The 25,717-nt window shown below is 37.6% G+C and overlaps 1 protein-coding gene and 1 pseudogene across 4 annotated transcripts in view; one reads left to right on the top strand and one right to left on the bottom strand.

Moving 5' to 3' along the window:
• The window catches only part of PDE4D (phosphodiesterase 4D), a 1,555,180-nt gene that overhangs the window by 978,288 nt on the left and 551,175 nt on the right, over window positions 1-25,717 (top strand). The window lies entirely within an intron of this gene.
• LOC129037563 (NADH dehydrogenase [ubiquinone] 1 beta subcomplex subunit 4-like) lies at window positions 19,815-20,206 on the bottom strand (annotated as a pseudogene).

Genomic DNA, 25,717 nt, shown 5'->3' with positions numbered 1-25,717 from the left:
AGGTGAACTCCTGTGAGGAAAATTTGCCATGCACCCTACAGAGCTGAGACTTACTGTTCTCTGTTGTAGGACCCATACTTCCCCCAGTAAGGAACTCCATTTTTTTCAGGCCTCTGCTCAAATATCACTTTCTTAATAAGACCTTTCATGACCATCTATTTTTAAAAACAACTAATCAAAACCTATCCTCCAGTGCAGACTTTCTGTATCCTCATTCCTGCATTATTTTTCTCTGTAGCACATGTAGCTATTCAGCACACTTAGATTTTTGTTTATTTATTAATTAAGGGTTGACTCCATCCCACCAGATTGTAAGCTTTATGAAGGTAGAACATTTATCTATTCTGTTCAGTTATGAATCTTTAGAACCTAGGTGGGTGCCTGGTACCTAATGGGTGTGAAATAAGCATTTGTTGAATGAATGAGCGAAGGAATGAATGAATAAATAAATTTTCCCCAGTGGAGCAACAAGCAACAGTTGGAGTCCCTTGTTGTCAATCAAATATAAATACAGCAAAGAGTAAGTAAGCAAGAGTGAACTTGCATCATATCAAGATTTCTTTTATATTCCTTAACATTGAAAATATTCATGTGGTGAAATACAGCATTAGAGTTTTCCCCTTTAGTTGCAAATAATAGAAACTGAATTTAAGCTGACTTAAACAAAATAGCAGTTTACAGGATCTTGAAACTCAAAAATTCAAAGGGTACAGCTAGTTTTAATGGTTGTGAGGATTGCTGCAGGCCCTCTCATGATTTGATTAGAGCGTTTGTCTCTGTCTTTCTCTTTCTCTCCTTCTGTCTCACTGTGTTTCTAAGACTTTCTCTATGTGATAGTGAAGAAAGCTCAGACAGCACAAGGCTGCCTGTAGTAATGCTTGTGACATGAGAGCATACATCTCCCAGTGGTTCCAAGGAAAACCCAGGGCTGACTTGAAACGTGTGCACTTGGGTTATAGGTCAACCTTGAGTCAATTGTGACTGACTGACCAGGCCTCTGTGTGTCCCAGTTGTGGAGGTCAGTTCCATCAGTAGGAGGGGGATTCGTCAAAGGAAAATTGGAATTCTTTATCAGAATAAGAGGAGAAGATGCATGACAAGTATTCAGAAATGCACTGTAACCAGAAAAAATGGTCATATGTGAAGAATATCTCATTCCAACAAGGAGGAATATAGTTCTAAATCTTTTAAAGTTCTGCTTTCCTATAATATCAGGTGACCACATATTTCACAGCATAATTGTGAAAATGATATTTTGAAAGGAAAAAAGGAATTCTTTTCTGAGATAAAAATGTCAAAAAAGTCAAAATTTGGCTGTGAAAAAAGTGAACATTTACTTGAGGTTGTCATTACTTATTTTCTTCTTATATAATTCATATAATCTATATTATTATGATATTCATATAGGCAAGGTGTTTAATTTGATTTTATAATTTTTAAAAAGAGACTTAGAATGTGCTAGAAATCCTTAAAATTTCTGTTCCAACTATTGGTATTTGAATTGTGTATATACTGCCCCTTTTTTTCCTGTAAAAAACTGATAGAAGTTCATAGATAAATACAATTCACAGATAATGTTATAAATTTATTTCAAATGTTACCTCTTGCCTTTTTCTATGCCAAGATACTTAACAAATCCTTCAAAATTGAAAGTATTTTATTTTTACTCCTTATTTCATCTATTCCACAGAATAGTTAGAGCTAGAGGAAGAATTAGATAATATATTTATTAATAAGTCAACATCCTATTAATGGATGAACATAGAACCAACTCATAGGCAGCACAGTCAGAAACTCAAGGTGTGGCTTGGTTGGCATGAAAGCATAATGCCCACAAGAACTACTGTTGTTGGTTATGCTGTACTGTATGAGAAAGGTATTTCTGACATTAGCTTTGATACTAGCCTTTTAGTAACTGAGTAAAGTTAGTGAGTATACTCACCCAGTTCAGATTATTAATTCAGTACTAACTCAGTAATTTGGTGTTACTACATACTGAGATATCCAGCTGGATTCAGGATTTGCTCAGTTCAATTAGCAAATCCAGTGTTAAGGAGAAAAAAAAGCTTTGTGGGTAAGCATTTCTAAATTGGTGTTTTTATGAAGCCACAGTATTCTGGTAGTTCATCTTTTCCTTCAGTACTCTGAAATTGTAATCATTTCTAAATTGTTGCTTTCCAGGTAAAAGATGTGAGATAGGGAAAAGGAAGGCTTTCTTAGGAAATTTTTTCTTTCATTGCCCAGTTAAATTGGATTTGTGATTTATATCCATTCATCCTATTCATACCCATCATATATCTGTATATATCTGTCATATCTCCATCCTATTCATATCCAGTCCAATCCGTAAGACTTTTCTATATTTTTTCATGAGATTAGATTTTTTTTAGTGGGTGAGAAGAAATAAAAGGCACATAATATTAACATGCTCCTGGCATTCCAACAACGAATAATGCCATAGCAATTTTATAAAGATTAAAAATATCCTAGCTCATTATGACTTTGATAAGCCCAGTGCACTTTTGGCTTTGTGGGAACCTCCTCATAAAAAATACAAAATTATATTTTGTAGCTGCATTTATGTAAAGATAAATATAATCTAAACTGTATTATACTCATTTTTTCAGATTTTAATAGAGATTTAACATTTCTATGAGCTCCTAAAATTATGAGCTCTAGGAATAGTGCTTACTATGCTATTGGATAAACTAAGCTGGCATTGTCATAGCTAAATTGGTAACATTTTAAACTGTGAATGAAGGGGAATTTGGTAAACCAAACAACTGTTTTACGCCTATTGTTCATTCCAGTATAAATATATTTTTACTATTAACATTAGTTATTACAAGTGGAATACAAAGGGGTGGAGTCAGGGTTTGGAAAGATAGTTAATGCAAGTGAGTATTTGACTCCATCAAAAAAACTTTACGTAAAAATCCTCAGGTTTTGTGCCTGTAATCTTTTTACAGGATTTAATGCTATTTTACTTTGTCAAAAATTTTTTTCTTCAAAGATTTGTACTTTTAAATGACTGATGCTATGAAAGAAAATACCCTCATGATTATATTTATATTGTGAATTTTTACAGTAAGGGCAAACTAGAATTTTTAATGCGGAGAGCACCTTGGGTTTTACTCAATATAGCTCTTCAAAGTTCTTCAAAGTTCAAAGTAAAAATTGATGCTAGAGTAATTTTCCTGCAATCTTGGTGAAAAGCCCACATATCATTTAACAAAGTAAATGCTCATTCATATTTAATACAAACTCTTTTTTCTCCTGTTGAAGCTGACTTTTATCCAATTTTTAGTTTCCAGTTATCTATGGTTTTGGGAAACAGAGCTAATTTGGATTCATGAATTCTGTAAACAAGTATTTCTTGAGAAGCTCCTGGTTGTGAACTACCTAGAATGAAACTGGGTAAACTAATATCAACACCCATTCTTTTGCCAAACATCACTGATAAACTGCAACACTTTTTTTTTTACATGGGTGGTCTTGGAATCAGACATTTCTACATTGAAAACCCAGAACTGTTGCTGACTGGCTGCATGGCCTACATCTATTTCTCACATTTCTGACTGCCTACCAGGTTCCAGTCACTGTTCTAGGCACTGAGGATGAAAAGATGAATGATATGGAGTTCCCATCTTCAAAGAAGTTACAATTTTAAGGAAGACAGGCAAATGAAAGTTACCCCACAAAATAATAAAAATACAGGGGTAAAACTAGGGCAGAGTTATATTTTGGCTTGTCTCTTTACCTCTGAGATTCTTTTGCTTTTTATGTAATTGGATTTTAACCTCAGAAGACTGTTAGGTTAAAGATGATAATGTATAAAACCTATTTAGCATAGGACCTGGGAAATGCTCATTATACAACAGATTCCAATTGTATCAATTCTTTTTTTTTTTTTTATAAAGAACAAGTCAAAATGAAAAGATTGAAGAAAAATAAATCATCAGTTAGATAACTGGTCCCTGAATGGGAGAGGTAAGACTATATATAAATTTGTTAGTACTTCAATAAACAGTCTGTTAATACATCTGTATGCATTATTTAGCCCAGGTATAGAAATAGAGCCTTCATCTGATCCACAACGATTGTAAAAACAATACAAAGCAATAGGCTCTTATACAATACTTTGAGTAATGATCAAAATTTTCTGTTGCCATCCACACATTTAGGTGAGATGTAGTGAGTGCTAGAAAATAAAGCAGTTCGTATTTAAAAGGGTGTGTTGAAAGAAATAAACTAATCCTTGAGAAACATTGTCATGCAATTTCATATCTAGAAATTGTGCCTATGTTCTGGCTATAAATTGTTGAATTGGGAGGGAGTTACATTTAGGACACACATTGACACTACATATGAGATTTGAAAAAACACTTGCTAATTCAGCTAACAACTCGCTTCTCCCCACTGCTCACTGTGGCGAGAGCTTCCAGCTAATAGCTTAGAATCTCCCAGACTAACCAACCATTGATGGAACTGGGTGCTATGTGATTGTAGGAATTTCTTTGTTGCTCTGAATGTAACTAAAAATAATGGGCTTCTTATTTTGTCCTTTTCCTTTTGTGTTATAGACGGCAAAGACGTTTCTCATCAGTCTCATATAGCCAAATTAGATTTATCTCTCATGCTGACTGATTAAAAGGGTTAAATCCTGGGCACGTTGTCTCCTGAGTCCTCTGAAATCCATGTCAGAATAGGAGTGCTCATTACCAGACTCAATGAGGAGCTCCTTTTCCAGAACTTCTCTCTGCTGCACACTAAGGGCCAAGCAACTCTGCCTAAATTCCAAGCAACCATGGCCTGTGGCAGTCTTGGAACTTTTGCCCTCTGGCATGGGTAGAACTAGCGTCAGTTGGGTAATTCAATCCCTGAGTTTTTTCTTCAATGAATGAGAGAATCCAGGAATGTGTTGCCAGTTGCCTTTTCCTTGTGCCTAGTTTTCCTTGCTGCAGGATGATGACAGTGTATTTCCACACCTCCCCTCCTGCCACTACAGGATTTATGGTCTGCATGCCCCAGTTGTGAAGCTGGCATGTAGCATTTTGTTACCACAGGCCTGCGAGTGTTTAGAAGTTTGTGTTTGTATTTCCAGGGCTACAGTTTGAATATTGAAGGAACAAACAGCAAACAATTCAGAGGTCAAGCTGTGACTGCTTCCTCGTTTGGAGAGCTTATTTTATGTCTGTATATTCTATACTCAGATTACCACATAACTTCTGTTTTTTCCACCTTCATTGCTTTGGTTAGATGCTTTCAAGTGCATTTTTTCTCTAAGAAATCCCCATAGAAGAGTTGTTTACTTGAAGTGATGGGTGAGCAAAGTTTGCCTGACGTGGAACCTCAGTAACTTTCCCCTAAGAAAAAGGTCTGGCGTGTGGGTGGGCGCTCTTCCATCCAGACGGATGGGAACATAGCCAAGCAGCCAGGAGACGCATTGACTTGTGACCACTGAGAAGGACGCCTAGCCAGAAAAGTCCCAGCAGCTGGGTCTGTTAATCTTTTCTGAATGAACCAGCAGGCAGTTGACCTCTCTAAACCTGTCCTGGATTCCTTTATATCATTGTAGTCACCTTTTTACCCCCTCAAGAATTCCCCTATAAAGTTGTTCTTAATAAGACTCTTTTTGCCCGCTTCTCCCTGACCTTCTGAATTGAATATGAATTTCACTAATCGGTAAAAGAAACCACCATGACCTTGATAAAGCCATTTCTACTCTGTTTGGTTCCTCCCTTCTAAGAATTTGTCCATTCAAGCAAGTATTTGAGTCTAAACGGATCCACTTGGACATTTTAATAATTATCACGAACCTCAATATCCTTAAAGTGTGGCTAAAACAGGCTCAAAAAAATTCAGATAGTGTAATTTACTTTCTCTCCCCTTCTCCAGATTTGAGTGGATTAATTCACTTCACCATGCCAGCACCTGAGTACAGAATAATTTATTTCTGTGTCATTTCATGATGAAAGCCCAGCTGGCATTAGCTGAAATTATGCAGCTGGCTATTAATTGAAGAAAACTTCCCTGTCACTCCTCAGTCAAACATGATCTGATTCAGCAGATCCTTTTTACTCTCATCCCTTCTATTCTACCAGTAGAATAAGTATAAATAACTTTCACTTGGCTCTGCTTGTCATGGATTGTAAATTACCTGGCAGCATGCAGACTGACCACATTACTGTTTTGGGGGCTGCTTGTTTCAGTTGATTAGTATTTCTAGAATAGTTTTGCACATTTCATCTCTGAGGCCTTAATGATGTCCACTAGCAGGAAATATTGTAGTCTGCCTTAGTTCTTACATACTGTATAACTAAATTTCAATCTAATTTCAACAAGATGTCAAATTCTAGCACCTGTAGGGCAGGTGTTGGTCTTCTATGAATTGATTATATGTTTTTCTATCATACTGGATGGTGTACAAGCCCAGGTTGTATTTTAAATAGAACCTCAAGGGAGAGATTTGTTCTGGAATTTAGAAATATATATTATGTGCCAAAATTATTTGATGAGTGCATTTTGTAATGCTTAAAATACAAAACTACTTGGCATGAAGAGATGCTATAGTATGTTAAAAATTGTGGAACTTTTTCATAAGATGAAATTCTGTGCAGAAATGAGGTAGCAGAATTCTTGTGGGAGTGCTAAAATGGTTCATCAATTTGATCCTCACTGCATATGAGAATTCACCGATTATATTACTCTCTGAAAATGTGTTTCAGTATTGAGGGCCTCTTTTTGCCCTTCCTCCATCCCAATGTCTGTACTCTCTGTACAGTGTGATCACTGGGTGCTGCATGACTAGTCATTGTTATACGCTCAGCCCTGAAAATGAACTTAAGATGGTAAAATCATACCTTGCCAGGATTTGGGTGGCTGTGAGGGATTCAGTAGGATTTTAGCAACAGGGACTGGAAAAGAAATCAGAACTTGGCGCGAAAAAAATAGCACTAGGATACTAGAAGAGACCTGGGAGAACTAGCTTGACCTTAGAGGCTGTCTTGTGAGTCATTTGAGAAATAGTATCAAAAGGGCATAAGAGGGCCTGGCGTGGATTAGGCTATTTGGGGTTACAGGAGATCCAAAGCTAGAAGGGGCAACAAAACGTTGTGGTATGAGGCCATCCTAATTTGAACATCAGGCACAGGATCTAGTGTCCATGAAGTAGATCTCAAGGAATGGGCAGCCTGAGAAGAAGAGTAGATCATGCAGAAGCCAGCAGTCACCCCTAGATCCAGATCTCAGTGTCATGACCTAGATGCAGTTAAAGTCCTTATAATGGGTCCCACCCTGGCAGGATTCTTTCACGAACTCAGGCTGAGCCTGAAGTGAGTAGATTCAGCTGAAGGGAAGGTAAAGAACTATAAGTTGATAGACTTGCAAGATGGAGAGGCTGCTTTTAGGAAACCATTGATAATATTATCAATCCCATTGATAATATATATGATTGCCCTTTTATAAGGGCATGTGCTTTCTGCACAATTATGAGAAAGTATTTAGCCAAACTTCATTCCCTATATAAAGGGGGAGGAGATAATATCCCATGGGGAATTCCTTCCCATATTATAAACTGGTAGACAACTTAAGCAAAAATGTTTTTACTCATATGAACACTGTTGAAGTATAAAGCCAGGGATTTAAGTCATGATAGGTGTTTATTTATTTTGAACATTTGCCAGAAGTTTGATGATGGGTATATTTGTAGACTGGGTGTTAGAGGTTGTTATATTCTAAAAAGATATCTTCTGATTAATTTTCTTCATTTGTAAAAACAATCTATTTTAGTAACATTTAATTTATGAACTTTGGTGTCATGTTACACTTTATACATTTTGGTTGTACATTCCCTGTAATGCTCACAGAGAGAGCCAGTCAGGCAATAATTGCTACATATTGAGTGCCTTCAATTTTCTGAGCACTATTCTAAATTCTAGAGATAAAGCAGTGAACCAGACAGAGTCTCCATCCTAAAAGAGCCTAGTAGAGGATGGGAACTGATGTAGTATCTTATAATTGTCACAGCATGGTACACTTGCTTCTTCAGATGCCATTATTAAGGGCATCGTTTCTTTAAATTCTGAGATCCCTTACTTGACTCAGCTTATGCCAGAACTGATGAGAATTAGACCTTCCTAAGGTCTTCTTTCTTCCTAAAATGAAGATTGAAATAAATCTGTAAGATAAAAATAATCCTACCACCAAGCCCCACTTAAGACTGGATTTTTAACTTGCTATTCTCAGCACAATGACACAACAGAGGACACAGAGGTTAATGGAAAGTCTTTGGAGCAAAGGAGATTTCAAAACCACCAGTTTGTTAGATTTGATGATCAGCTCTGCAAAATGTTTAAAGAAGATTTCTTACTCATATCTTATAAGTTAAGACTATAAATGGTTTAAATGGGGGAGGATGTGACAGGATTGAAAATCTTCCCCTTCCTTTGTGGCTATGAGAATTCACACTGAGCAACAGGGGAAGAGAAGGAACTAGAACTTGGAATGAGCCTATGTGTGGGCCCTCATTGTTCCAGGATTTACAAAGGGCTATGCTATCGTCATATTAAATAAATGGCTCCTGCTCCTTGTACCAGCTTAATTGCCCCCTTGGCTCCCAAACAAAGAAATCACAATTGAGGCAAAACCCCCTTAGAGCAATTTTTGGGTTGTTTTTCCACTTAATTTTTTAACTTGCAGAAATAGCCCTCTTTTTTTCTGGTTTTTGGTTTTTTGTTTTTTTTTTTTTTAAATGATGTACACTTGTGCTGTTAAGTTTCAGCATGGAATACAGGTTTTATGTATTTAGGCAGTAATGCTGAGTTAGATATTGGTACTAAAAAAAATGAAAGAGAACAAGAGGACAGCACATGTCAAAATGCCTGATAGAACTGCATGGACAGAACTAAATGTGCTTCCCTACTGTTAGTTACACGTATAAGTCACATCTCAAAGTGTGTTCCCCAGGTTAGCATCAATATCACCTAGGAACTTGCTGAAGATGCAAATTATCTGGTTCCATCTCAGGCCTAATGAATCAGAAACTCTAGGTGGAAGGGAGCAGTCCAGCAACCTGTATTTTACAAAGACCTCCAGGACACTCTGATGTATGCTAGAGTGTGAGATCCACTTGTGCAAAGAATACCACAGGACAGATGTAGACTAACTAAACTAGTTCTGTTTCTCTTAAAATGACTTTGACAATATTTAGAATTTTGAAGAATGGTATAGAAATTCATAGTTCGTGTGGGTGTGTATGTGTTTGTGTATGTATGTGTCTGTGTGTGTGTGTTTTAGCAGAATTCTGTTTTAGAAAATATGGGGTAGACTTTCTTTTATTTAGTTTTGTTATTTTTGTTATTTTTTAAAAACTAAGAAGCAGAGAAGTATAGCCAGCTACTTCCATAATTTTGTAGGAATAATGAAGTTTATTCTAGCAGAAAGGTATATCTTTGGAATAACTTCTCTAATATTCTGTCTAGACATATATTCTTTTTTGAGGCAGGAACACAAAAGAAAATTGGCTTCTTCATCAAGTTCAAAGAAATGGTGTTTTAATTCTGTAGAGAAGTAATTTCATTTTCTCAGAGAAATGGGTAGACAGATATTAGTAATTTAATTCTCTTCTTAAATGATGGCTGCTATAGTTCTTACCAACACTGAAAGAAGTAGAATCAAATAGATTTAAATCTGGCTAGTGATTAGAATTTTAGGGGGTGTAGGGTGGGTGAAACTGTATTGCAGGGAGGTACGTTGTAATAAGACAACAGCTAGTTATGCACTACCCTGCAGTTCTTTGACATTATAGCTAAGGGCATAGACAAAAATCTGAACCCTGTGGTCTTTGTACATAACTGCATTCAGATTAATTCACTTAACAAATACTTGTGGAGCACCTACCATGGACTTATCACTATAATGGGCTAAGGTTGTACAATGAGCAAGATACTCACATACGTGATTCTTGTGAAGCCAGAGGTCCAATGGTAAAGCTAGATGAGTAAACATCAATTACAATGAAGTATAATCACTTTCAGAATGAGGCAGAATATAGGATGCTATGCAAGCGGTCATCCTTGATTTTAGGACTGGGTGATGTGGAGTTCAGGAATGGTTCATGGAAGAGGCACTAAAGCCTACAGTGTGAATAGAAATTAGCAAGACGATGGACAGGGCAGGCAGAGAGAAGAGCATATGCAGAGTTGGAAAGTGGAGAGTTCTTGACATTACCACGTTATTGAACATGCATATGGTGGAGTTGAGGGTGCAGAGAGGACAGTTGCACATCCTCTGGAGAATGATGGGAGATGAAGCTGAGAATAATACAGGGAACAGAAAATAGCAGGCTTTGCTATCCATGTTAAGAATTCCGGACTTCATTCCAACAAAAGGGAAAGTCTTTGAGGTTGTAGTATTTGGCTGTGCTGTAGAGAGTGTATTGGGGAAGGACAGTGCTGAAGGAAAGGAGACCAGCTTGGACATTGCTGTAATAATTCAGACCGGTACTCATGGCTTGGACCAGCAGCAAGGGGAGAATGAAAAGTAAAGAGGTTTAGGAAATAGCTACTTAGAAAATAGATTCAGTGGGAACTGGCAATTCAATATGTGTGACAGTGAGGAACAGGAAGACACTTGGGACAACTAGATGAACAGTAGGCCATTCACTGAGTTTGGGGTCCAGCAAGAGGAGTGGGTTTGAGGGTGAAATTATGTGTTCCATTTGGGCTAGTAGAGTCTGAGAAGTCTGTGGTTGTCCAAGTAGAGATGTCCAATAAACTGTGGAAAATGCAACCCCTTAGGCCTCTCTATTCTCATAAATACTTTTCATGCTTTTTCACAGCAGAGGCTAAAGCCAAAAAACTTTTACAGTTGTTGATTACTCCCATAGTGACTGGGCACTACTCTTGATGTCAGTTTTAAGTGTTATGTGAATTTTAGCGTTGCAGAATTTTTCTGCACAAAATCCTAGAAAGCAACTTAGTTTACTCAATGAAACCTGCCTGCCAACTAACAAGACCTATTATTTTTCAGTTGGGATTTTATTTCAACAGTGGAAACTATGACACAACTGGGATGGTCTAACCCCAATTTGAGCACTCTGTTCTCATTTTCATTAGGAATCACTTCCCTGTAATCATAAAATGTGAATATATTTACTGTAGACATGTTGTTTGGTGAAAGCAACACTAAAAATGAGTAGATGAATATAATAGCTACAGGATAAAATAAGAGTTCCCATTTTTAAAAAGATGGACTCTGTTTACAACACAACTCTCCTTAATTTTATAGTGTTATTATAGCAGTGAATTTTCAAATAAAATATTTAAATTGGAATGTTAGAAGTTTTCTTCTATCATATCAAATAAGTGGAAGGCCACCTGTTTGATGATGACATATTCAAGTGATAGTTCTCAAAAACTAAAAAAGTCTCATATAAATTATAAATCATTCTGCAAAGTTTCACCTAACATTTTCTCCATACTTATGAAGCTTCTGACATTATTTTACTTTCGAGAAGCCACAGATAGAAAAATTAATGTAAATGAGATAAATTTCAACTAGCCTTGAGAATAAAGAGAGCAAGGATAGTCATCAACACAATTAAGAATGGCCAAATCCTATTAATGTTTTCAAATTACCAAATTAGAAAAGTTAGGAAGCATGAATAATTTATTTCTGACAACATATTCTTTTTAATATCTGCATTACTTTGGTCTGCTAAGGAGATAAACCTACTCATGTGACATACCATGTGTAAACATTTTCCTAATTAATAACTGGAAAGCTTCTATGTGAAATACAAACTTTCTGCTCATACATAATGTAGACTACAGGCAGACAGTTAGGAGTTGGTCAAAGCTGTCAAACTTGTTTTATGGAAATCTCATCTTCTTTTCCTGTGCTCTTTATCCTAGTCCAGGTCCTCTGAATTCTTTTACTCCATAGTACTTAGCTAATACAGTGTTTATCCTCACATCCTATCATAGCTTCTATATTAACCACTCAGCAAAATATGTGTGCATGCACATACACGCACACCCATACATATATTTAATCATCTAGTAAACTATATTAAATCTTCTGTAAACTTCAGATAAGCCTGCTTAAATTGGGGGTGGGTCGTATTGTAGCATACCAAATGGTTCATATACCAAATATATATTTGTCATACTATGTGGAACAGTATTATATTTAAAACTGAAGTCTTATTTGATGTAGGTTGTACCAAATTTGTGGTGGTAAACATTGTATTTAGCTCATTCACGAAGAGTACAGAAATACAGATTATCCATGTTTTTCCATAGTGCCATTCAGTGTAATAGGTACACAATACATCTCATATTAAAGAAAAAAGAGAGTCTTTTCAAAATCCTGTAGGGGTCTGAATAAAGGTCTTAGAAATGTGTCATAACAGCTGAAATCTAAGAGATTTGAAAAAAGTGGGAGAAGTTAAATATTGCAAATGCATAGAGCTAAGACTTCTTCATTGAAAGTTGGGTAGTTCCAACTTTCATGTTGAAAATCTTTAAAAGTAGCCAAAAGCTAAATATTTTTTTTTTTTGAGGCGGAGTCTCACTCTGTCACCCAGGCTGGAGTGCAGTGGTGTGATCTTGGCTCACTGCAAGCTCCACCTCCCGGGTTCACGTCATTCTCCTGCCTCAGCCTCCCGAGTAGCTGAGACTACAGGTGCCTGCCACCACGCCTGGCTAATTTTTTGTATTTTTAGTAGAGACAGGGTTTCATCGTGTTAGCCGGGATGGTCTCGATCTCCTGACCTTGTGATCGACCCACCTCGGCCTCCCAAAGTGCTGGGATTACAGGCGTGAGCCACCACGCCCTGCCCAAAAGCTAATTTTTTAAATTTTCCAGATAGAACTTCATGTTATTTGATATATTCCATATTTGTGTATCCAATATTACCAAATCCATGGTATTTTTATTCTTTGTTTTAGATATTCTAATCATTTCACAGCATTTTCATTACACATCTGCCCAGATTTCCTGTTGCTAAATTTCAGACACTATTATTTAAGTCTTGGAAGAGATCAACTTTTTCAGCACAACCCATCCCAAACAATGTAATGTTACTGTACTATATTAAGACAACACATGTGCTGATCTTTTTCAGGCATTTACAGAATTTTTATTGAATGTCAAGTATGTGCAAGGCAAAGTCCATCTAGGGATTTTAGGATTTCCAGGACCTGCCATTTATAAACTTCCTGGAAGAAAAATTAACCCCCTCAAAATGGGTATTGACATCCAGTTTGCCTTTATAGCTCCTCTGATGCCTTTTAAAAACTATATTTACCCATCTTACGTCAATAAAAAGGATGTATTTATTATAAGTTGTGGCAGATAGTGTTTTATAGACAATTTTATAGCCCACGTGTTAAAGGTAAAAGCAAAGAAATTATGCTACTTTGCTGTATTTTCCCAGTGATTTATGTATGTATTTACTCCCTGTAGGAAAATGTTGAAACACTGTTGTTGACAACAGGGCCCAAATAGGTATCAGCTTGATGTACTTTAACACATATTATCTTATTTGTTTTTGCATCATCCCTAGGAGGTAAATATGTAACACTTGGTTTCATTAGCATCACAACAGATTATTAGGCAAATCAACAGAATGAAATTAAAGTTATATTATCTAATTGAAAAAAGCCTTCACTTATATTTTCAAGCATTAGTTCTTATCCACTTTCAATCACCTGGGGAACGTTAAAAAATCTGATGCCTGGGCCAGACACCCAGAAAAATGACATCAGACTTCCTGGGGACAGGACCCAGGTGACTGTATTTTTCTAAATGTCTTTCATGACTCTGCTGCTTTAGGGGTTCACAGACTTCCACTTAAAGATCTGCTGGTTAAGAAATGGATCCATACTTGCTCTGACTCCCAGGGATATCACTTTTCACCTGTTCCTATCATTTAGAAAAAAATGATTTGAATCAGCTAGATACATGATAGAGGACCACCCCCCCCCCACACACACCAGTCTAAGCACAAAATTATCTTGTTGTCCTCAATAGTTTGCATGGATAAGTAATGCAAAATAAGCATCATACCCAATATTAAGAAATACTTAACAAGAAGCCCAAGATTTTACCTTGTTTCTTATTTTTTCCTTCAGCCATCACATTCAAACCTGGCCCAAAGGTTTCTCACATTCTGGCCTCCATCACCACAACTATTGCTTTGGCCTGGCCTTTTGTCAAGCTAGAAATTGCCAGAATTTCCTGACAACAGGCTCTGTAAGATTCAGTTTAGAGCTTACACTTTGGCTGGTGTTCATCTTCCTAACAAGAGACTGTGATATGTAAATCCACAATCTGAAATCTCATTGGCTCTCCATTGCCTACCAATAACCCAAAATCCTCTACTCAGGAAGTCCTGGATGGTGTAACTCCATTGCACACAGGTTTATCCCACAAGGCCTCTTAGTAATGGGCTACTTTCATGTGCATACTATTCTGCTGCTCTTGTGGAAAGAGTCTTCAACCCCATTCTGTATACCCTGGACACTCACCTGAGACCCAGCTGAAACAGACCTTGTCATCTGGGACCGTGTCCTTGGTTCTATTGAAAGAATTAGCCACCAGATCCTTGAGGCTGTCCCAGGACTTTCGCTTCACCTTTATTATAACAATTGGAATGCAGGCAAAATAGTGTTTCCAGTTACTAAAATAAAACTATAGACCATATAATATGTTTGTTTTGTGCTTATTTAACTCACAGGGGAAAATACCTATATTTTTAAGGCTCTGGATTTTAAAAATCTAGTTGATTATATGAGAATATTGTTGGCTTGTCTGTTTGGTTTTGCTTTTTTTGGGTTTCCAGTAAAATTTTAGAGCAAGAAAATCAATCTCTGGAAAATATGTCTAAAATGCAAGAAAAATTCTAACAAAATAAGCTAGATTTCAATTAATATGTGAAAAGCATTTCTTAATATATACAATGTTTATTTTACATGGATAATTTATGTAAGTTATTGAATAAATAATACTTTTAGGTTTGGGTTTTAGGGGAGGTTTTAGGTTTGGGTTGCAGGGGAGGCTTTTTCAGCTGATTCAAATATCTAGTTTTCAAAATACTCTGCCCACATGATTTTTAGATATGACTTAGCCCTAATTGCTGACTCAGATTTTCACCTTTTAAAAAGCAATTGTGCTTTTTCATATACATTATCAAACAAGATTATAAGACATTTATTTTAAGGTAAGAAAGTAAAAGGGCATTCACTAATGATCATCAGAATCACCTGGAAGGGCCAGTAAGCCACATATTACCGGGCCCCTTCCCCAAAATTTCTAATTCTGTAGATCTGTGGTACAGCCTCCAATTTTGTGCTTCTAATAAGACCCCAAGTGACACTAATGCTGCTAGTCTGGAGACCACACTTTGAGAATCAGTGCATTAAATTAATAATCTTATTGGTTGAGTTTTCACCACAGTGTGCATATCTGTTGACTAACAATGAATAGCTTTGTTGTCGCCAAACACTGTAATGTTTCCAAATATCCATATATAGTCACAGGCCCAGAGAAACAAACCACATCTATATTAAGACTGTTTTGTTGTTGTTTGACCCCCTACCCCCCACCACCCTTTAGTGTTTTTAATTACATCAATCCTGGAGAAAAATAACTGTTTTCTAATTTGGGCATTACAGATTTGCTAAGGCAATAGAAAATCCTATCTTAAACCTTTAGATTTTTAGTCTTCTAGTAAATATAAGCATATGAGTTCCAAGCAAATTCTGAGTTTAAAAAAATTTAATAAAATTGACAAATGTTTTCAGTAAAATTGGAGAGGCTCATTTCCTTGTATAAATATTCTAAAAATACATGATAAAAGTTCTAAGTGCCATTTTTTGAAAGATCAGCAAAATAATTCTACAAGTATTTGTAGGCATGTTATCTTTTCTATGATACTGATTATAAACTTAAGTTATATGAAGACAGTGTGTTAGTTAAATTATGTTCTAGTCCTACCTTAAGGAAATAAAAACAATAAGGCTCTTAGGGCCTTTCTTCTGCACCACTGCAGTACTTGCTAACATGTTTTAATAACATGTAGCTGAGAATGATAAACTCTAGGCAGCAGGGTGGCTTGGAGATACTAATGGAAATGCCCAGTCAAAAAGAGCCTGGACTAGACTAAGGTCTGAAGACTCCAAATAACTTTCTGTTATCCCACCATCTTCTTAGATGGTCCAATCATGCTACACTCAGTCTAGGGCAATGACCCTGAGGAATGGTATGTTTGGCAAAAAAGAAACCAAAGAAGGCTACTGCCATGCTTTAAGGTTTTTCCCACGTATCTTTTTCAGCATCTTGAATGGGGTTTCTGAAAGTCTGAGGAGTGAACTGTGACCAAAATTGCTGATATTTTGAGCTCAAAGAAACTTAAATTTTTAGGTAAGGATACTAAGACCAACTTAAAAAGTATAGTATCAATAATTTACATTTCTTTAGCTAAGAATTTTCAGACCACTTCAATGCAGATCACATGACTGATTCTCTAAACCACTCTATGAAGTGGGCAAAGTGATGGTCTCATTTTTCAAGTGAGGACTAAAGTTTATTTAATTCAAGTGATTAACTCTTCAAACATCTAGTAGAGGCTAGCCAGATGCACTGGCTCACATCTGTAATCTCAACACTTTGGGAGGCTGAGGCAGGCAGATCCCCTGAGATCAGGAGTTCAAGACCAGCCTGGCCAACATGGTGAAAACCCATCTCTACTAAAAATACAGAAATTAGCTGGGCATGGTGGTGGCAGGTGCCTGTAATCCCGGCTACTCAGGAGGCTGAGGCAGAAGAATAGCTTGAACCCAGGAGGCAGAGGTTACAGTGTGCTGAGATAGTGCCACGGCACTCTAGCCTGGGTGAGAGTGATATTCCATCTCAAAAATCAAAACAAAAAAATCTAGTAAGGGTCTGTGTCTAGCACCTGCACTTCAAATATGTGTTTGTCATGACATCAGTAGCCCAATCCAATTTTCTTTCATTAATTTGCTGAAATAAATATTTTTTGAGTTTATACTGTATACCAGGTGCTGCTGTAAGTGCTAGGAATATAACAGTGAATCAAACAAATAAAAATCCGTGACCTTTTGGAGCTTACATTCCAATGAATATAGGCAAAATAATGGCCCCTGCAAAGAGTTCCACTGCCTAATCCCTGGACTATATGAACGTTACCTCACATGCAAAAAAAGATTTTGCAGATTTGATTAGGGGCACAGACCTTGAGATGTAGTGTCCGTATTAGTCCAGTGGGCCCAATCTAATCACACAAGTCCTTCTAAGCAAAGACTTTTCCCTGGTTAGGTTAGAGAGAGATGTGATAACAGAAGAAGGGTCAGAAAGATGCAACTTTGTTGGCTTTGTAATGAAGGAAGGGGGCTAGAAGCCAAGGAATGTGGACAGCTAGAAAGGGCAAGGAAGCAGATTCTCCCTTAACCCATTCAGAAAGGAATGCAACCCTGAAGACACCTTGATTTTAGCCCATTGAGGCCCGTGTTGGACTTCTGACCTACAGAACTATAAAATGATACATTTTAATTGTTAAATCACTAAGTTTCTGATAATTTGTTACACCAGCAGTAGAAAACTACAGAAAAGATAGACAATATTCAAGAAAAATAAGTAAAAAAATATATTATATGTTGGATAGTGATAAGTGCTAAGGAAAAAAGTCAGGGAATGACATAGGAAGTATCAGTAGGGATGCAATTTTGAATAGGGTAGCCCTCCAGGTTAACATTTGCATAGACTCGAAGGAGATGAAGGGCAAGAACATTTCAGATGAAGGAAACAGGAGGCTAAAAGCTGAGACTAGGACAGTGATCAGCCTGACTAGATTCTGAATATCACCATTAAAAGAGCAGTTTCTACTTCAGAATATATGTATTCTGGGAACCATGTGTGATGATTTAGGATAAAGTTTCAAAACTCCACAGATGACATTCTTATTTTTCTATAAGGAAACAGTCTTGCCCAAATAACATCATTTACTTTTTCATGTTTGCTGGAGAGTTCATTAAGAAATTCAATACACTGTATTCAAAGAAGATGAATTCTTATAATCACTTAACATTTGGTCTAAGGCAAACAATTGAGGATGTTCAGACTGAGTCTTTTTGGACCATCTACTCAACATCATTATCAACCAACAGCTTATACCCCTTCAAAGGGATCTCAAATTATATTTGATCCTGAGTTGTTGCTATAATAAATTTAGAGCTGGAGAAAAATAGTCATTGTAATTATTTTATTATTAGAGACCGACTTACATATGCTAAATAAATAAAAACAAAATGAGAGTTAATTCTGTGCAAAATTCACCATCAATTTTGATGAAATTTCCTATTGATACTTCCAAGTACAGTAGGCCTTTCGTATCCATGGGTTCCACATCTGTGTGTTCAATCCAAAATTGTTTTTTTTAACAATATTGTTGTGTATATACTGAACATGTACAGACTTTTCTTGTCATTCCCTAAACAGTACAGCATAATAACTATTGACATAACATTTACATTGTATTAGGTATAAGTAATCTGGAGATGCTTTAAGGTATATTGATGTGTGTAGGTTATATACAAATACTATGTCATTTTATATAAGGAACTTGAGCATCCATGGATTTTGGTATCTGCATGGAGTCCTGGAACCAATCCCCAAAGATCCTGAGGGACCACTGTAATCTAATAGAGGCCAAGTTTCATGGGTTTGTATCCTCTTAAGTACCTGGGGGAAAAAACTGTCTGATTTTATTTTTTTAAGATTTAGTATACCATATATTTTTATTTTCAAACAAAGGAAAACAGAAATTTTATGATCTGTGTCAACAGAAGTGTTAATATATAAAGCAAAGAAATGCCTAGGTAAATATTGGCCTAGTAATAAACATTCTGCAATGGTGCTTCATGGGAAATACGCCTTACCTTGCTACTCAAAATGTGATCCATGAACCAGCAGTATGAATATCACCTGGACTTGGTAAAAATTCTTGGATCCCACCCTGACCTAGTGGGTAACCATCTGCATTGCAGTAAGATCCCAGGTGATTCATATGTGTATTCAATGTGAGAAGCACTGCACTGGGGCCATACCTGGGGCCCTCCTTAGGAAACACACCAAGTATTGCATATGGACCTGACAGGTCCATATGAACTCACATTTTTCCGAATACAGTGCACTAGCCTATCTACCATATTTTGAAAAGCTATTTTCCTCAAGGGAGCTTAGTATCTGGTGCTCAGGAGATACCTACAGAGAAGTAGACAGTGTTATGCTTTTGAGAATTTATCAAACCTTTTGGTCATATAATGTTTTTATTTCAAAACCTTAAATCGATCAACATATTTTTAAATATTTAATAGTTGAGGGATGGAGAGGACGGAAGTTTAATTAGTTCAAAGGAAGGTAAATCGTGAAGGAAACAAACTTTTTTGTTGAATCAAAATTTTCAGGATGAAAAAAGACACCAGTGCCCTGTGGTTCAGTGCTAACACAGCTATGATGTGACCCTTCAAAGGTCAACGCTTGTGCCCCTATTGCTGCACATCCTTCTCCTGGTCAGTGTTGATGTGTCATTGGCTGGCTCTGTGTCACTGGCTTGGTCTTGCTTTCACTGAACTTTGGCCTCCATGAAACTTCTAAGTAGCATTGCTCCTACTTGTGAATCTTGGAAACACACAGGGCAAGTGAAATTCCATTTTCTTCCTTTCTTTCTTTTTTTAATGATTAATAGACGATTTATTTAAGCAAGATCCATATAGTCATCATTGCCAGACTTAATATGAGATGTTAAATGTTCCATCCAATTTTCCTTCCTGGATAAGTTTTTCTTTCCTATCCCTGTCAGTTTTGAAAACATAATACAGAAGAAGAGGGGCCCAATTCCACACAGAGCTCCCAAGAGTGAGTTTTAGGAGTGAGTCTAAAATTAGGATAGACATTTGCTGATCTTGCATAGGTCCAACGAATCAAGGCAAGATCTTCGATGAGCTCTTGGTTGTTAGAGTTGGTTGTTGTACTGAAGCAGGTACTCTTGTTTCAGCTGGGCTCTTATGGCCAACCGTTCAGCTTGCATCTGCCGGTCTTCCAGAGATATGTCATATTTGGCTGAGTCGAGGGTCAAGGGCAGAGTGGCCAGGTGCAATGGAGTATACTTTGGGAATGACATTTTGGTGACCCAGCGAACAACTGCCTGAAATTCCATTTTCATGTGTCACTTTTGTATCTGTAACCATCAGGTCTGTTCCCTATGTTTTCTATTCCAAGTTGGCTACCATTATACCATCACATCTCTTTCCTTTTCTAGTGACTCCCCATTAGACTAGCTCCTGTCTCATAACCTTCTTTTGTAATTTAATGGCCCAAAGATGAGCAAATTCCAGAAATTCCTAAAGTAATCGAATTAGCTCAGAGCATCATAGAGACTTTTTTTTTTCTTTGCCTCATCCTGGGGGTTATTTATCAATGAAAGTGACTTTAGATTAGATAGACACTGGCTGCCACATCGTATCGTTGTGACATCATGCACTTAACTAAAAGGGCTTGACTTAGGCACCATCTCCTTCTCTCTTGGCAGCTGCTCAGTTAGATGTTTTTGTTTTAACCAAAGGGCAGGACTTCAAATGTGACCCTATTTAACTACATCTGGTTATATTTTGGCCTTATGCTCTTTTTATATCCTGATTCTGTCATCCGTTCTTTTAGCTGTCCTTCCCAGCTTGATGTAATAGTATTTTTCCCAAACTACACCCTTTTCCATAATAAAGATTGTCACTCCTCCCTCAAGCTTCCCTAAGCAAGCTTTATCATATGTCTGATAGGATCTCTGTTTCTGATTGTACTCAGTATAGATTTGTTTCCTGGCACATATGTGTGCACTATGTCACTTAATCACAGTGCCCCTATTAGATTACAAACTCCTGTCACCAAGGGTTTTGTTCCCTCTTTTCAAAGCAGAACTTAAAAGAATTTTGCTTACCTTTAAGCATACAGTTCACATCATTGACTTTAACTGGATGGTGGTTGATGGCTGATGGTCAAGTAACAAAAAAGGAGTTGAGGAATTGAGGTTTCAGATATAACAGAAGGATACTTAAGACTTTTAATGAATAAAAAACTAATTTTTCTTAGCAAAATGGTTCAGATGAAAGTAAGGGTGCATCAGAGAAGGCTGTCATTGGTTTATTTGTTATATTCCTAGCTCATGGTGATTGTATGTTCGCCAAATATCTTGCATTTGATTTTAAAACAAATCAGAAGTAGATGACTCAGAAATGTTGACAATAAAATTATAGACAAGCCCCTTGCTACAGCAGCTCTTATTAATTAAATATCTGAGACAGCAGAATTAAAAGAGAAGAAAGTGATATACAATTTGGAAGGTTTGGAAAGCTGGCCATAAAATTATTTCTTTCAGCTGGAGACACCTTACCTGCTTAAATATATAAAATTTTTGAAGAAATAGGAATAGGTCTTCCTTTACTTTGCAGTGAAGGCTTGAAATATTTGAAAGTTCACTTTATTGCAATAGGATTAAGTACATCAAACTTCATCTATTCTTATCTCTGTCAAATACTGGGAGTATAACTTTCAACTGAACTTCTTTGCCTGCTGTAATATACTCTTCTATAGTGATATTTTAAAATGAATACTTTGTGAACATAGTACTAGAAAATGGATAGTGTTTTGAATATTTTAATAGCCTTACAGGGTTAAAAAAGGATCTTATAAAAATTATGTTTAGTACCATTCAGTTTTTACAAATTTATGCATTTGCTTATTCATATATGTAAATTAAAAATTTACATATAAGTTATACTCGGAAAAAAATAAATGTTGTAAACACACTTGCATGCACACACACACCATAACAACCACCATGCCATTCAGTGGTTATTTCAGAGTAAGTAGGACTGTAGAAACTTTTACATATTCACGTTTTGCCTGTGTTTTCTGTTATAAGCTTTTATTTTGGCATGAGAAGAAAAGAGTTTAAAAATTTCCCAAAAACATTCTTTGTAATGGTCAAAAATTAAAATGAACAGTGTCTATCAATAGGAGAATGGCCACACAAACAAAAAAAGACAAGTAAGAAATAAAATTGGCCAGGCATGGTGACTCATGCCTATAATCCCAGCACTTTGGGAGGCCAAGGCTGGTGGATTGCTTGAGCCCAGGAGTTTGAGACCAGCCTGGGCAATATGGCAAAACCCCATATGTACAAAAAATACAAAAAAAATTAGCCAAGCATGGTGGCATGCACATGTAGTCCTAGCTACTAGGGTGGCTGAGGTGGGAGGATTGCTTGAGCCTGAGAGGCAGAGGTTGCAGTGAGCCGAGATCACGCCACTGCACTCCAGCCAGGGAGATAGAGCAAGACCCTGTCTCAAAAAAATAAAATTAAGCAATGGGAAAAGATTCCTGTTGCTATTTTAAATGTTGATCGACATTCAAATTTTCAGTGGTTTTAGATAACAAGACATGTCAACCTCCTGAAACAGTAATTGTTGTAAATAATAAGAATATATATGAGTTTGGCTTTACCTGACTTTAAAAGTGGAGAGAAAAGCTGAATTGAAGCAAGCATACAATTATTTTCTAAACATATCCTCCAGTTTCAGTGTTTTTTAATCAAACCGCCAGGAACGGTGCAGCAGACAATGCCAGTCCATGTCTCCCCCTTCATGGTCCCTTAGTTGTCATTAATGGGTGACTGCAGAGAACCATAGGCACTTGAGGACTTAACAGAGATATGTTTTATATTGAGAGTGGACAAAAGCTCCTCATTGCCTTGTTGTGGTTTGCACTTCAAGCTGCAGCGTGTACTTTTTCTAAGCTCTGTGGTCTGCCTTCCTAGGACTGCTTGCCCTGTACTGTTATTTGAGAATGTTTATCTAGTGAGGAGTGCTGCATTGCTCCATTGTGCATCACAGAGCACAGAAAACAATGGTATGACATTTTTGCTGCACATCTATTTTTGATTATTCTTTTTTTTTTTTTTTTTTTTTTTTCTGCAAAGTTGCTAAGTTTAATTTCAGCAAAGTCTCCAGAGCCCCCATTATTTCTCAATCAGCTTTATTTATTTACAGTATTTTATGGACACTTAGATTCTAAAACAAAACAAATAAACAAAAATATATTCCACTAATACCTTGTAAATGGGGGTGTATGAAGTTTTTTTTAAAATCAGATATAATGGTAATAGGGTGTGTGCACGGCAGTGTGTGTGTGTGTGTGTGTGCATGTCAGGTTGCATATATTAAGTGTAAACATCACAGTTATTTCAGGAAGGGATCATAAATGCATAAGAATCTAAGTGATTATTCTTAAAAGATGAAAGTGTTTATCACTGCAAGGGTGTATTAGTCCATTTTCATGCTGCTATAAAGAACTACTTGAGATTTGGTAATTTATAAAGGAAACAGGTTTCATTGACTCACAGTTCTGCATGACTGGAAAGGCTTCAGGAAACTTAAAATCATGGTGGAAGGTGAAACAAACACGTCCTTATTCACATGGAGGCAGGAGAGGGAAGTGCAGAGGAAAGGGGGAAAAAGCCCCTTAGAGGACTATCAGATCTCCTGAGAAGTCACTCACTATCATGAGAACAGCAGGGGGAACTGCTCCCATGATCTAATCACCTCCCATGAGATTCCCTCCCCCGAAACATGGGGATTACAATTTGGATTATAATTTGAGATTTGGGTGAGGACACAGAGCCAGACCATATCATTCCACCTTTTGCCCCTCCCAAATCTCATCTTTCTCACATTTCAAAACACAATTATGCCTTCCCAAGAGTCTCCCAAAGTCTTGACTCATTTCAGCATTAACTCAATAGTCCAAGTCCAAAGTCTCGACTGAGACAAGGCAAGTCCTTTCTGCCTATGAGCCTGTAAAAGCAAAAGCAAGTTAGTTACTTCCTAGATACAGTGGAGGCACAGGCATTGGGCAAATACACTCATTCCAAATGGGAGAAATTGTCCAGAACAAAGGGGCTACAGGCCCCATGCAAGTCCAAAATCCAATAGCGCAGTCATTAAACATTAAAGTTCCAAAATGATCTCCTTTGACTCCATGTCTTACATCCAGGTCACGCTGTTGCAAGAGGTGGGTCCCCACCACTTTGGCAGCTCCACCCCTGTGGTTTTTCAGGGTACAGCCCCCTCCTGCCTGCTTTCATGGGCTGGCATTGAGTGTCTGCAGCTTTTCCAGGTGCACAGTGCAAGCTGTTGGTGGATCTACCATTCTGAGGTCTGGAGGATGGTAGCCCTCTTCTCACAGCTCCACTATGCAGTGCCCCAGTGGGAACTCTGTGTGGGAGCTTGTACCCCACATTTTCCTACTGCACTGCCCCAGCAGAGGTTCTCCACGAGGGCCCCGTCCCTGCAGCAGGCTCTTGCCTGGACATCCAGGCATTTCCATACATCCTCTGAAATCTAGGTGGAGGTTCCCAAACCTCAGTTCTTGACTTCTGTGCACCTGCAGGCCCAACACCACGTGTAAGCTGCTAAGCCTTGAGGCTTGGACCTTCTGAAGCAATGGCCTGAGCTGTATGTTGGCCCCTTTTAGCCATGGTTGGGACTGAAGCAGCTGGGATGCAGGGCTGCACAAAGCAGGTGGACCCTAGGCCCACCCCACAAAATAAAGTGTTTCCTCCTAGGCCTCCAGGCCTGTAATAGGAGGGGCTGCTGTGAAGTCCTCTAACAGGCTCTAGAGACATTTTCCTCATTGTCTTGGTGATTAACATTTGGCCCCTCATTACTTATGCAAATTTCTGCAGCTGGCTGGAATTTTTCCCCAGAAAATGGGTTTTTCTTTTCTATCACATCGTCAGGCTGCAAATTTCTCAAACTTTTATGGTGTGCTTCCTTTTGAATTTTCTTCCGCCAGATACTCTAAATCATCTCTCTAATTCACAGTTCCACAGATCTCTAGGGCATGTACAAGATGCCACCAGCCTCTTTGCTAAAGCATAGCAAGAGTGACCTTTACTCCAGTTTCTAACAAGTTCCTCATCTCCATCTCAGACCAACTCAGCCTGGACTTCATTGTTCATATCACTATAAGCATTTTGGTCAAAGCCATTCAACAAGTTCTCAGACGTTCCAAACTTTCCCACGTCTTTCTGTCTTCTGAGCCCTCCAAGTCTCTAGGATGTTGCAAACTTTCCCACATTTCCCTGTCTTCTTCTGAACCCTCCAAACTGTTCCGACCTCTGCCTGTTACCCAGTTCCAAAGTCGCTTCCACATTTTCAGGTATCTGCAGTAGTGCCACACTACTCTCAGTACCAACTGACTGTACTAATCTGTTCTCACACTGCTATAAAGAACTGCCTGAGACTGGGTAATTTATAAAGGAAACAGATTTCGTTGACTTACAGTTCCGCATGACTGGGGAGGCTTCAGGAAACTTACAAACATGGTGGAAGGGGAAGCAAACTTGTTCTTCTTCACATGGCAACAGGAGAGAGAAGTGCAGAGCAGAGGGGAAAAAGCCCCTTATAAAACCATCAGAGCTCCAGAGAAGTCACTCACTATTATTAGAACAGCATGGGGGAATCTCTTCCATGATCTAATCACCTCCCATGAGGACTTTCACCCAAAACGTGGGGATTACAATTTGCATTACAATTCAAGTTGAGATTTGGCTGAGGACACAGAACCAGACCATATCAAA

Source organism: Pongo pygmaeus, chromosome 4 (assembly GCF_028885625.2).
Source record: "Pongo pygmaeus isolate AG05252 chromosome 4, NHGRI_mPonPyg2-v2.0_pri, whole genome shotgun sequence".
In the NCBI taxonomy this organism is placed as follows: Eukaryota; Metazoa; Chordata; class Mammalia; order Primates; family Hominidae; genus Pongo; species Pongo pygmaeus.
This window is presented reverse-complemented; position numbering and strand designations above follow the sequence as displayed.